Source organism: Elephantulus edwardii, unplaced genomic scaffold, assembly GCF_000299155.1.
Source record: "Elephantulus edwardii isolate Elephantulus edwardi_28Jun2011 unplaced genomic scaffold, EleEdw1.0 scaffold00090, whole genome shotgun sequence".
Classification (NCBI taxonomy): domain Eukaryota; kingdom Metazoa; phylum Chordata; class Mammalia; order Macroscelidea; family Macroscelididae; genus Elephantulus; species Elephantulus edwardii.
Genome location: NW_006399840.1, coordinates 8,615,228 through 8,628,329, shown reverse-complemented (window position 1 = coordinate 8,628,329; position 13,102 = coordinate 8,615,228). Strand labels below are relative to the sequence as shown.

The window sequence follows — 13,102 nt, the reverse complement described above, 5'->3', positions numbered from 1 at the left end:
AGTCTGAGGTAATGGTGGGTGTGTCAGAGGCAATAAGATTGGCACAGGATAGAGCAAGTTTAAGGCTGTTGTACAGAGGATGGCTATGAGTCACAGGGAATTCAACAGCACATAACAACAACAACATGAGGCTACTTATGCTCTGACAGCCAGCTCCTCCCAAATAAATTATATAAAAGAGAAGAAAAGAAATGAGTGAAGATGAAAGCCAAGTGCCTTTTATAGACTAATTATGTAAGTCATTTTCCACCACTCCTGCTGTGTTCTATTGATCACAATGACCAATCCTGGTGCAGTGTGCTAGTGGAGATATGCAAAGATATTAATATCAAAGGTGAAAATTATTATGTTCTATCCTGAAGGTTTACAATCACAGCCTTTTAGCCTAATACTTAACCACTCATGTTTTAAGATCAGTCATGAAGCAGCGTGATAAAGCTATCCTTATTTTGCGGGGAGAAGAAAAAGATGGGCTGATTTACAGGTACGGTCTTAGACATGGAGGATGATACATGTCAGCCAAAATGAGCAACAGCTTCAGCTGTGTGTAGGAAATGTCCTGTATAGAGATCCTGATTTTGTTTGTTTATTTAACAAAGAAGCTTGGTAGTGCAGTGTATTGTGTATCAGACTACTAACTGAAGACTGTTAGCAGTTTGAGTCCACCAGGCACTCCCCAGGAAAAAGATGGGTCATCACATCTCATAAAAGACTATGGGCTCGGAAAACTCAGTGGAGGGCCACCATGAGTGAGAATCAATTTGAGAGCAGTTGGTTTGGTGTTTGGATTATGTTCCTATCAGTAGCAGACTAGGGAATAAATCTAGAGGAATTCTATTCCCCACCAGGACGGAGATAGTTTATAGAAATGGAAAAACCACGAGAGGCTGTTTTTGAATATTCCCCTCATGACCTCTATGATGAAGCATCAGAATTGTCTCCAGGTGAGCACTTTTTATCTCTGCACCACTCTATTTGCCTTAAACGCACCTCTGTGTTTAGGAAATATATGCAGGGTTTGTGGTACGATAATCTAGAGAAAAATCCCTGTCAGTGCATTTACAAGAGGTTATTTCTGATATGGCTTGAAGTACCATAGTCCACTGCATTGCTGTTATTGTGTACTATAGAGTTGGAGCCGAGCCTTAGCTGACCCTCCAGTGGGTTTTCAGAGGCAGTAAGTCACATGGGAGATTGCCTGCCTTTCTTCTATGAAACAACCAGTAAATTCAGATCATGTGCCTTTGGGATTGCAGTTCAGCCTCTTACCACTAGGCCGCCGGAGCTCTCTATATACTACTACATGTTGTTGTTGTGGTGGTGGTGTACCATTGAGTAGGAACCAACCCATAGCTGACCCTCCAGTGGGTTTTCAGAGACATTAAATCACACAAGAGATTAGCCATCTTTCTCTCACGGAGCAACTAGTGGATTTGAACCACAAGCCTTCGGGATTGCAGCACAGAATCTTACCAGTAGGCTACCAGCGCTCCCATAGTCTTCCTCCAAAAGGTAGTTAATAGATTTTTTTTTTCAATCTGAGGATATACCCTGGAGAAGTATGTGTTGTCCCTATGCATAACAGCTCTGAAGCCTGCCGTATCCTGAGCCAGTCTTTCTAATTCCAATACACCAACCCCCAATACTAAAGTTACTGGAATCTTTCTCTCCTTCACTGTCCCTCTGCCCTTCTGAGCATGATGTCCTTCTCCAAGGACCAGGGTCCCTTAGCTACATGCCCAAATTATGGGAGACAGAGCTTCGAAATCCTAGCTTCCAACAGGAAACTTGTTTTCACCCTCTCCAAGACAGACCTATTTGTTTTTTTGCAGTCCATGGTATGCTCATGACTCTTCTCTAGCACCACAATTTGAAAGCATCAATTCTTCTTCTGTCATCCTTAGTTAGAGTCCAGCTCTCTGATGCATAACAAGTAATTGTGAAGGCCATGGCCTGGATTAGATGCACCTTAGTTTCTAGACTTACATCGCTGCTTTTCAGTACTCGGGAGATGTCCCTGACAGCAGATTTTTTTCCAGTGCAATTTGTCCTTTGGTTTCCTGGCTGCTGGTGCTAAGAGTGTTGATTGTGGAGCCAAGAAAGCTATAATTGTTAACAACTTTAATCTCTTCTCCATCCATCATGGTGCTACCGTTTGGTCCAGTGGTGACAATCTATGTCTTCTTGATGTTGAGCTTCAGTCCTCAACCTTCTGCAGCAAGCTCTTCAGATCTTCTTCAGTTTAAGCAAGCAAGGTTGTATCATCTGCATAATGCAGGTTGTTGATGAATCTTCCTCCAATCTTTATGCCACATTGCTCCTCATAAAGCTCTGCTTCCCTGATGATCTGTTCTTCATGTAGATTGAAAAGACAAGGAGACAGGATGCATCCCTGACGCACTCCTTTCCCAATTTTGAACCATGCAGTGTTTCCTTCCTCTATTCTGAGAACTGCCTCTTGGTTCAAGTATAGGTTTTGCATAAGCACAATCAAGTGTTCTGAGATTCCCATTTTCCCCAAGGTTTGCCATGCAGATACAAATTTACTCTTTGTTTTCTACTCAATGTTTGATTCAGAAAAGGTAGTTGAGGTCTGTGAATATCTAAGACCACTTTTCTACCATGGATCTCGCAAAAACTATTGATATAGAAAAAACTGTGAGAAAAAGAGAGAGGAAGAATAAATTACACTGACAGTACTTTCTAGAACTGTTCTTCTGCTCAGACTGACTTCAATCTTTGCTTAATATAGGTCTCAGTCTAGGGAAACAGGCCAAGCATAGTACATGATAAAATGAGATCTTTAGTGAGTCAGGTATGTGTATCATAAGGAGAATGAATAATACTGACATCCTGCTACTTGTTATTATGTACTTAAATAGGTCATTTTGACCTCAATAGTATTCCAGTATTCAGCTTTACATTTGATAATGTTAGATATGTAGTAAATGCACTAGTAACAAGTCATGTTAGGGACACTTGACCCCTTTCTTTAACCTTATAGCTTGAAAATAATTTTGTTTGGCTTATAATTATTGTTATTATTGTAATAAGACTAAAATCTATTTGATATTAATGAAACCAATTATGACTTTAAATAAAAAAGTTCTAAGTATCACTTTTTAACAAGGTACTCAATATACTATGTAGGAATAAATTTTCTTCTGTTGCAAAATTTAGCTGATAATCAAGCTTTTCTTAACTCTTAGCATTTTGTCTACTGGCTGACTTCCTTATACGCAAGTATATCATTTACATTCACCAGTCCCATGACAAAAATGATAGTACTTTTAAATAAATACACATTTAAAAAATAAAGTACACATTTCATACAAAGACTGCCTTTGTAAATAAATATCTTAGATGATTTATGTGAGAATCAGAGCATCTATAGCATCAATGTATGATCCCCAAAATGACATGTCTAAGAAATGAAAATCAATTTGCAAGTTATCTTTCCACAGATACTGTGTTTGCTATGATGTCAAGTTAGCCATTTGTACAACTTACTTGATAATGTAAGAATGCTTTCAGCTGCAAGTAACAGCATTAATTTTTACTTAAGAAGAAAGTGTTTCATTATCTCATGTAACTACAAGCTTGAAGATGAGCACTTACAGGTTTGGACAATGGGTTCCCCAGGGTCAAGGTTCTTGAGTGTCGTCTGTTCGTTGTAGTCTTTCCCTTAAGATCAAAAACTCCTCCAGATTCAAATAATACCTCTTTACAGAACCTTGTCCCATACAAATAACTATCCATAGCTAAACACAAGTGAATAGAGGATGAAATGACCCTAAGATAAACCACAATTCATTATCCTAGTATTAAAATATACTTGTACCTACAATCTAGCCCCCAATTTACTTTACTACCAGATTGCTCAACAATCTGCTGTTCTCTGAACAATCGTGTGTGTGTGTGTGTGTGTGTGTGTGTGTGTGTATAATTTTACAGTATCTTTTCTCTCCAGCCTTGCATTTCCTCTTTGCAGACTAAGATCCTTTCCAATTGTTGCTAAGATTCGTCTTAAGTTCTTTTCACTACAGATGGAATTACTGTTTTCTTTAAATCCCAATATTAGTTTGGATTTTATATTTTAATAATAATATTTTACAGAATGATTCATGTCCAAAGTCCATTAAGGTAAAAAAATCAATATAAGCAAGTGAGTGACTTTCTCAAGACATCATATTCCTCTCCATTGACTCAGGACTTGTATTTAGTTGAGAGTAATACACTTCTTTAATGAACATTGCCCCAAACAGTGTGGAATAAATAATACAAAAACTTACTTTTAAAATATTTTAACATTTTTGATGGTGTTAAGAATGTACTGAATAAGACATTCACTAATTCAACAGTTTCTATATATATATATAGTTCACTGATTCTGATTGCATTCTTGCAATTCAATCTTTCTCACCTTTATTTTCTAAATTGTTCCTCCTCATTAGCGTCAACTGGACGCCCCAAAGCTTTCTATGTAAGCTAAGAGCTTCTTTTATTTGTGCATTATAGACTAAGGGTATTTTACGCTGACAGGTAGCTCTGCCCTCCCACAGAAAAATAAGGCTCCCAGTATTTTCCCGTTTTCACCATATGCTTCACACGGATTGTTCCAGACAATGAAAAGCATAGAGAGCAAGTTCAGGCCAGGAGATTGCCACTTAAGTTAGGAAATTACCTTTTGCTTATAAAACGCTTAGTTCCATGGCCCACCCAGTCACTAGGCTAGAAAATTGAGTGTAGCCCAGGGATAGAAAGCAAGAGAAGACAGCTATGAAGAACAAGTAGTTCACCTCATACTCGGAATACCCATTTTCAGCTTTTAAGAATGATGGTCTTGGACAAATACTGCATAGTGCCACTGTTGTAAAGTGGGCCTGACATCGGGGTTGGGGGAACCAAAGAAAAGAAGGGATAAATAATGGATATGGCATTGAAACAGATGAGGGAGAGAACTGTTTAAAAGGAATATAGGATTAGGTAGTATTTTCATGACAAGATTACAGAAAAAGAAATGCATAGTAAAGTGGACTGTGGACTTGGGAGGGGATTGTATCACAATAAAAGACTTATGTTTTTTTTCCTTTCAAAGAGAAAAACAAACTAGGGGGCAGGGTGAGCAGGGAGGAAAATATGCCACAATAAGTGAATGGGGGGAAATTAAATGGAAAGAATGTGCTGTAAAATTATATATATATATATATATATATATATATATATATATATATATATATAATAAAAAAAAGGGAAAAAGGAATGATGGCTTTTCTCCTACTTGATGTTTCATCATTTAAGTTGTTACTTCTATTGAAATCCCACTACATTGTAGTCAGTATTCATACAGTAACTGTCTACTGGGCAGGTTGTAAATCCTGACCAAAGGAGACTACTCATCTTTCCTCTTTAAATTTGAGCCAATGACCTTTTGATCAGCAACTTGACACAGTTCATCAGGGCTCCTTAAATTGCTACTAAACCCCCAAACACCTGATTGCTGTCAAGTTGGAACCTACTAATAGCTGACCTTCCTCCATTGGGTTTCCAAGGCTGTAAAACACATAGGAAGACATTTCTTTTCCTCTTAGAGTTGCCCCTGGATTCAAACTGCCCAAGAGGTGCAGTCTTTGAGTTAGCCACACTGGTTAACTGCCTGAGCTCTCTTAAATTACATTTGTGGTTGTTTGCCATCTAGTTGGAATTGACCCATAGCTGACCCTCCAAGTGAGTTTTCAGAGGCAGTGGACCACACAGGAAGAGATTCCATGTCCTTCTCCCCTAGAGCAGATAGTGGATTTGAACTGTGTGCCTTTGGGATTGCAGCAAAACTTATGACGATGAGTCCATCAGACTCTTAGTTGCCAAACTTCGTATTTTTGCAGAGTGAATATTCTGAAAAATAAATAAGAGTAGTATTTTTTTTTAATTGTAGTAATTTAATTGAACAATTTTGGAGTATCCAGCATATGCAAAACATAATGTTAGTCCCTTACCTTAAGTATCTCCTGAGCTCTGGTGGCCTTGTGACAAGAAGCTACACTGTAATCCTGAAGGCATGCTGATCAAGTCCACCAGCTGTCCTGCAGGAGAAAGATGGAGAATCTCCTCCTGTGTAATTAACTGCCTCTGAAAACCTGCCAGAGGGTCAGCCATGGGTCATTGCCAACTGGATCGTATACACCAACACTGCATAATTACCTTTCTGCCTATGTATTGAATCTCTGTTTGTGTTACCTGGCTGACTCTAATGGCTCTCTGGAAAATCATACTGGAATAAAATGTTAAGTAGAGCAAAATGAGACTATAGTGACATTAGGAGAAGCAACTTTCTGTCATTTACTTATGGGTCACTATATATTTTAATGAGCCTCTTTTACTGTTAGAACCAAGGTTTTGCTTGGTTGTTTGTTTTTGTTTTCTTTTTTTAATTACATGAGGCTTTAGTCATGCATGTTCTGTATGTGTTTCTTGTAAGAGTAGTGTGTGAGTGTACACTTTTTCAAGATTTTTGTAAGCCCAGTAGTGTTGCTGACATTTTTTTCCTCCGTCTGGTCTTCACCCTGCATTTCTAAGCCCAGAACTGAATGCACTTTAACTCACGGAATACATTTTTAAATGAAATTCTGTATTAGCACATTAGATGTGCTAACTTTTTCTCCAGGAATTCAAGTTCTACCTCAATGCAATCAGATTGCCGTCAGCAGCTCGAAAGATTAGATAGAGACAGGAGTTTATGCTAATTAGGGAGGAACAACTCACTGAGAATGGTCACACCAAGGAGAGCTCTTAATTGTGATCACTGAATTGTACACATAAAGACTTATACTAGTTCTGCTGTATGCATTCTCAACAGCAATCAAAAGAACCTGAGATAATTTTAAAATAATGTATATTGAGTGCATAATGTGATTTCAAAGATAACAGGAACAATACAAACAAAAACCTCACACATCAGCTCAACTAGTCAAATACAATTTCATTTGTTTCTGATTTGTGTTATTAGTGCTCTCTTTTCCCTTCTGAGAAAGCCTAGAAGGTAGGAGGACATTAACCTTAGAGCACATTAATCTCTAAGAGAATTTCAGTAATTAGACAATGTAGATCAGGGAATTCTTTAGGGCTCTTGAGCTACTCATGTCTTATTTTTTATAAAACTCTGAACAGCAGTTTTCTTTTATGGACACAAAGAAATAGCACACTGGCCACTTTCCGCTTTCCTGGTGGCTGACCTTTAGGGAGGAGCAGATGAGGCATGGCCCTCGTTCCGTTCCATTGATCATGCGGTTCCCAAACTCCCACCACAATGATCTAAGCAGTTGCCTTGCTTCAAACCATGCAGCAAAACATGCAAAATGTTATGATTTGTTGCCATGTTGACAGTGTCAACTTAACTACAGCTGACAAACAGTTTTTAAATAGAACATGTCAGTTCATTACAGTACTTTCCATCTCTGTGTGCGCGTGCGTGCGCACTTCCTTTCCCACGAGCAACACTGAAGGCTTCAAGAATGTCGTTTCGTTTACACTTCTAGTGGTTCCCATTAATGACTTTCCAAAGAGTTACCTTTTTGAAATAAGCAAAGGAATCAACAGTAATTTTGCAAAGCAAGAGACCCCTCTCCAGTCTGTGAAGATGGTTCTTGTAACCTTTTTTCAGTTCTGTTTCCAAGCTGGGCGGTGGTTTTTGTTTTGTTCTTTTGTGTGTGTGTGTGTGTGGGGTGTGTGTGTGTGGGGGGTGTTTCTCTTTTCTTTTCTCACTAGCTTTATTTTTCTGCCACTGAAAGTCATATTTTCCTCTGAGCCAAAGCAAAATCACCATGACGTCCAGAAGCCGGCTACAGGAGAAGCAAGCCAACTTGGACTGTGCTTTACCGCCAGGATGTCTACAGTGTTGGCCATCCTCAGCCTCGCCAGCTCCTGGCATTTTGCTGATGGTGCAAAACTGCATTCTTGTTCGCATTCCCAGGCTTCTCTATGCATACCTGCTCAGACACCTTCCCGCCTCTTGCTAGTTACTAAACAGAGGAACTGACATTGCCCATTAGTAACTTTAAATGTCAAAACCCCATTAAATGCCTTAATTGTGTTTAAAATGATGCCTTGGGCTCTGTGTGCACTCATAATGAAAATATGGAATGACAGTGCAAATCTTAAAAGTCTATCCCTGTGATGGTTCAATTTTGCTAGCTTTTGTGTCACTATAAATTTTTAAATTCTAAAGAAATTTTGTTCAGAGAAGGGGGGGAAAAAGATTCTTGTTAATACTCTACTTTTCATTCTGGGCACTGAGGGTATTCCTGGCTGTTTTCGTGGCCTCGGCTTTGGCTGTCAATGTTTGGACATCAGCTCAGAACATCGTCTCCTAGGGAACATTTTGAAAGTGTTATCTCCTTGTTCACAGGAATCCAAGGTGGACCTAGTGGAGAATTGTTTAGTGATAGAAGCTGAAATAGCAATAAAAAGAGGGATGGCCAAATTATGTAAAATCAGAGTGCATGAATAATTCAGTGCTCACTTGAGTGTGATTTTTATTTTTGTTGTTAAATAATACTTGCATGTCCATGAAGTAATAACACAGAGACTAACCAACTGGTAAGCTTTTTGTGGAGTGTTTGGGGCAGCAGCTAGGAGGAAGGAAGAAAGAAGGGAAGAGAGCCAAATAGCCATCTTTTCTGGGATGAAGTAGACTCAGTAAAATGTAGATAAAAATCTCCTGTTTTATAATTCCCTCATTTTATGTTCATGGTGAGAGAAATGAAGCCACAGAAAAATGCGGCAGTGCATCTTTGTTTTTAAATTATCAAGAGACAGTAAATGTTTTATGACCTCTTCTCAATTGAATGTAGTGATTTATTTATTTATGGGTTTGTTTTCCTTTTACCAGAAATCATTGTATATCCGTGTGTGCTCCTGTGTTTATACATACAAAGTCTGTAATGCTCTTCTTCATCGACTCCTGATACGTTCCTCAGGTGTGTAGCCCTGTTGGGGAACACAGTGAAAGTGTAAGAAACTTATTTTAATTCCAAGCAACAAATATTCTTAGCCAAGAAAGAGAAAAATCCAGTGTTATGCCAGCTTCTGTGTCAGCGAACCTTGAAAATATTCTGCCGAGTGAAATTAGTACGTTGCTAAAGGACAAATATTGTATGATCCCTCTTATATGCCATGTCCTGAATTGACAGGTGTATAGAGATAGATGTTCATTCACTAATGAGCCAGCAGTGGGTAAGAGAAAGCCAGCAGTGGGTAAGAGAAAGGGAGAAAGAAACATTGTGTTTTTGCTCAGGATGATGGAATTGCTAGCATGCAAGACTGATAATGATTGAACAGCATGGTGAACATATGCAATTTTATTGAATTCTGAATTACCTAATGCAGAATTTACTTACTGAATTACTGAAATTACAAATGTTTATAAATGTATGTTGCTGTTGTTGTTGTTGATTGCCTTCGAGTCAAGCACGACTCATAGAGACCCTATGGATAAAAGGCCTGAAGCCCCTCTGCAACGATCGACATTCATCAAAGTTCATAGAGTTTCCGGGGGCAAGTTGTTTAGGAAGTGGATGCCACTCCTGCATCTAAACCTTTCATAGTAGGTTATTCTTGCTATGTGCCTGTGATGTATAGCAACCCTATGTACAGCAGCGCTGAATCCTTCCCTGTCCTGAGCCAGTCTCACTAATTCTGACCCACCAACCCCCATCGCCCCAGTTACTGTATCAATCCATCTCATGCAGGGTCTCCCTCTCCTGCACTGTCTATCCACCCTTCCAAGCCTGTACATATCTCACAACAACTGTTAAAGTCCAGATGACAATTAACTGTAAAATCATGTAAATTTAAAGAAATTAGAAGAGGAATAGAGTAAGTGCAAAGGATGTTGAATTATTGAGGCAAACCTTAAACCTCGCACAGAGGGCAAACTAAGATGTAAATTATGAAAGAGAATCTCTCCAAGGAGTGTGATTGGATGATAGGAATTTTGAGCTGGCAAACAAATGACTTCAGGTAGCTTTAATGGCCCTGCTTGAGTTAATGTAATAGCTCAGGAAGAACTGTGTTAAGCAAGGGCTCTAGAAACAAAAGCAGTAGACAAAGTGGAAAACAAGTACTCTAAATTAAAAGGGGATCCAGCAGTATTGTAGAATAATGCAGATAATAAAGTATTTGAAACAGAAATTAATTTGTACACCAGCCCTTTGAGAGAGAATATAAGAAGACAATGCTAATAATGAGAACTATTTAAGTTTGAATATAGACTAGAAAACATCAAAGATCCGGGGTAAAGCTGAGTAAGGAATCCTGTGAAAAAAAGTAGTTGTCTTGGAAGGAGTCTCTTAGAATGCAGTTTTGTCACTAGATATCAGTACTGAATTGTGCAGAAGTTGTTAAGGGACAGAGGAGAATTTATATTCACTAAGAATGTCCCATAAATTGAGGAAGAAGCACATTGACTGAGGTTGGGGAAACTCTGAATTTATAACTAAGTAGTCCTTTAGGATAAGAAGATACTTTCACTGGTGTACAACAGATAACTAAAGAAAGGATCAGGAGATGGGAATTTCCCAGGAGATCAAACAATCTAAATTGTGTTTTTTGTCATTTTTTTTTAATTTAAATTAATTAGAGATCAAGGATAAAAAAAAATAGGACCGTAAAAGATAATTTCTAAAAAAGCTAGATGCTTTAAAGCACATTGTACTATTGTATGTATGTTAAGGTAATAACTTGGGCAGCTAATAAGGTAGCATTGTTTTTCCAAAATCAATCTATCTATAGATGCAGTGAGGTTTTAAAAAAAAAGTTAGTTAAAATAAACCAGTATCTCAGGCATAGTTAACTTGTTGAGGCTTCCTTCTGGTTGATATATTGTTCTAAGGCACAAGGTAAGACAGGATTGAGATCTGTTGTTCAGAGTTTCACTGTTAGTGGACTGATATAAGAGCAAGAGATTTAACTCAGGGCAGATGAGAGAGGATTCTCAGTCTCTCCTCACTGCAAATTACATCCTGAGAAATTAGGTCATTATGAATAGGAACTGAGTCAAGGACAGTGAGTTTTTAAGTTTGCAAGGGACTAGAGGGAGTTCTAGTGGCTTATTTGTAAGGCATTGAGCTGCCAAAACAAAGGCCCATGGTTTGAATTCACCAGCTGCCCTTTGGGAGAAAGATGGGCAATCTCTTCTCTGTGATTTATTGCCTCTGAAAACCCACTATCGGCTCAGCTAAGGGTGGATGCAGACTTGACGGTATATAACAAGAGGTTTGTGTAATTTGTAAAGAAATTGAGACACATAATCACATAATCAAATAAACCAAAAAAATGAATTCTAAGATCTCAACTAGAAAATCTATCACCTGAAATTCCTTATCAAACTACATAGGCTCACCCCAGCTCCCCCACACTCCAGTCCCTTACTAGAACCTAGTATGCCCAGCAACTGTTCCAAAGGGCAATGAATGGAGCTATTCCATTCCTTCCTTGCTTCGCCTTTCAATTAGCTAGACAAGATTATTTACAATAACTAGGAGGCATCCAAGAACAAGTTACTTGTTTGGTAAGGAGAAGGGGAATAAAGAAGGAGAAAATATTTCCCCCAAATTTCTCATTGCTTCAAAAGATTGATTATTTTTTAAAAAGTGACAAGGGTTGTTTGCTTGGGTTTTTTCTCCCTTTTCATCCATACATTTCCTGTCACTTTCCTTGGAATGTGTGCTTTATTTATTTGTAAAGTGGCAAAGGACTGCTGTAAACATTAGTTTGCTTAGGAAGCCATGGTTCAAAAGGAAAAAGTAAGATCTCAGATTCATAGTAGGCTTTCATTAATAAAAACCCTGTCTTAGACTATTGAAACTCTGGTGGCCTAGAGGCAGGAAGCTGTGCTGTGATCCCAAAGGCGTGTGGTTCAAGGCCACCAGTTGCTTCATGGGAGAAGAATAGGCAATCTCTTCCCCAGTGATTAACTGCTTCTGAAAATCAGCTGGAGGGTCAGCTATGGGTTGGTTCTCAACAACAACAGACTTGAAAAAAGAAGAAATGTTATAGCATTCTTGAGAGCAGACTTGTGTTCATTTAAGTAACAGCTAGTTAATAAGAATTTCTTCCTAATAAAATTGATCTGATTCTTCTGGAAAGTTCTAACTTAGAGAAAGAAAGTTAAAAGATAGCTTACAAAAGATGTATTGATTCACATAAATTAATAAGTTAGAATATGGTCAAGGTTTTAATTTCTCTACAGTTCTTTTATCTTTATCTATGGAACAGAAAATGTTTACCTGTATTGTGATAACCAACCTGGAAATGGAATATTAATATACAGGACAAGACAGAAACATGCTTAATTAATATCTTTAAAAGGAAGAAATCAAGCAATTCCTGTTAAGTGACAGTGCCATGAGGGGCATACCAAGTCACCTTATAATAAGTGCAATTCTGTCCCTCAGTCCAAGAAGAAAAGAAAGTCAAAAGACATCTTCTGCTACCCTATTCGATGCATGCTCCCTGTGTTTTACTATTAACCTGGTTATTTATGTGGGTCTTGCAAATTGTGAAAGAAATGCAAAATCAGTTTGTATTCAAGCCACAAGAAATGATAGTTCATGATTATTTTAGAAATGGAGGCCTACGTGTTTTTTAAGCTTAATTACTGAAGTTTGTTTTTGAAAAATGCCCCCCTTGTCAGTTGAGGTGACAGCAAAGTCAAGTGACTGCAAATGTAGATGGCATGTCGCTGTTCTATTGTGAAGGACAGAAATATGAAACTTCCTAAGATGACTCCGAAGTTACACTTAAATAGTCCCTAAGAATAGTCTGAAATGTTCTAGAGTTAGGCTTGCCCCTTCTTTATGGCGTTTGTTGCTAGGCAACCATTCAAAGCTACAGAAGAAAAATGGGGAATTTTTATAGAAACGAAGGTGATCTTCACTGCATTAGGGTACAAGGCAGTCATACATATGTTGGTTGGGCATTTTTTATTGTTTTGATCAGTTCACTAAAATGAAAGCTCTTTTGATCTATTATAGTATGTTTGTTTTAGCATGTGGAATAAAGAAGACATTAAATAAATATTGACTGAATTGCTGATGAATACTTT

General features: G+C 38.2%; 1 protein-coding gene across 2 annotated transcripts in view; it reads left to right on the top strand.

Moving 5' to 3' along the window:
• Positions 1–13,102, top strand: part of ESRRG (estrogen-related receptor gamma) — an 826,733-nt gene that overhangs the window by 409,505 nt on the left and 404,126 nt on the right. The gene's annotated exons all lie outside the window — the stretch shown is intronic.